The sequence below is a fragment of the Pteropus alecto genome, unplaced genomic scaffold (genome assembly GCF_000325575.1).
Source record: "Pteropus alecto unplaced genomic scaffold, ASM32557v1 scaffold111, whole genome shotgun sequence".
Taxonomy (NCBI): Eukaryota; Metazoa; Chordata; class Mammalia; order Chiroptera; family Pteropodidae; genus Pteropus; species Pteropus alecto.
In genome coordinates, this window is record NW_006431915.1 from 5,115,736 (window position 1) to 5,116,963 (window position 1,228).

The 1,228-nt window shown below is 40.1% G+C and overlaps 1 non-coding gene across 1 annotated transcript; it reads right to left on the minus strand.

Moving 5' to 3' along the window:
- Nucleotides 1-623: 623 nt before the first annotated feature.
- Nucleotides 624-742, minus strand: LOC112473159. Its single transcript, XR_003043932.1, has one exon. It is a non-coding gene; the product is annotated as a 5S ribosomal RNA (ribosomal RNA).
- Nucleotides 743-1,228: the final 486 nt, after the last annotated feature.

Genomic DNA, 1,228 nt, shown 5'->3' on the forward strand with positions numbered 1-1,228 from the left:
TGTACACTTCCCCTTTGTACACTTACACAACACTCAGGGCAGGCCTTATAAGTGCAAGCAGCTTAGTTAAGGTTTTTGGAATTGAGCAAAAACAAGAAGATAGAGACTCTTTGAAACAGTCGTTTCAAACAATTTGAATTTATATGGATGTGAATTCTAAGAACAGGGCATATGAAAGCAGTATGTTATCATTATTTTTTTCTAATCTATACTGGCCTTCTTCTCAACTTATTCTAATAGTGAGATTTCAGTAAAACACTAATTTACTTTCATTTTGTTGTAGCTGATTTCAAAACTCTACCTACATATCCGTTTCTTAGAGCCTTGGTGGCATAAACAATGACTAAAGTGTTTTTCTTCTTCTATATTATGTATTGACAAACTTTTTTTGTAAATGGTCTAATAATACCCATTTTAAGCTTTGCAGACCATATGGTCTCTGTCGAAATGATTCAGATCTGCGACTGTCATGTGAAAGTAGCCATAGACAATATTTATGTATGTATGTATGTATGTATGTATGTATGTATGTATGTATGTGTGTATTTGCGAGGCAACCCTTGGTTGACCTCACAGATCGCAAGGACCTTGTCAGCTTACAATCCCTTATTTTTTATTTTTTACATCTACAGCACCTGGTCTTCCTAGGTGGTCTCCCATCCAAGTACTAACCAGGCCCGACCCTGCTTAGCTTCCGAGATCAGACGGGATCGGGCTTGTTGAGAGTAGCATGGCCGTAGACCATAGACAATATTTAAACAAATGGGCATAGCTGTGTTCCGGTAGCACTTTATTTACATGACCTGGTAGAGGGTCAGATATGACCTTGGGGTTTGCCAACCCTTACCCTAGGAACGGAAGTTGGTGAGAAGACACGTGAAGATGCCTGAGAGCTAGTGACTCAGTATGATGTGGATTTCTGTTGAAGGGGAAAAGGGCCATGCGTCTCATGTGGGAATTCATTTCAAGCCACACTGAGAATAAGAAAAGTGATTTTGGACTCTGGCTGGAGGAGATGCCATTCTGCCCATTCCTCGAAGTGTGGGATGGAACTCTGTTCTTGGGGATAAAAAAGGATTTGGGAGCCATTTCCTTCAATGGCATATATGCCTGTTCTCATGTTTCCACTGGAAAATGTGCTCATCTCTCTAGTGTTGGGAAAATATGCTTGTTTCCTATATCCCCTCACTGGCTTCTATCCAAGTTCAGAGGTGAGCTTATTAGTTAA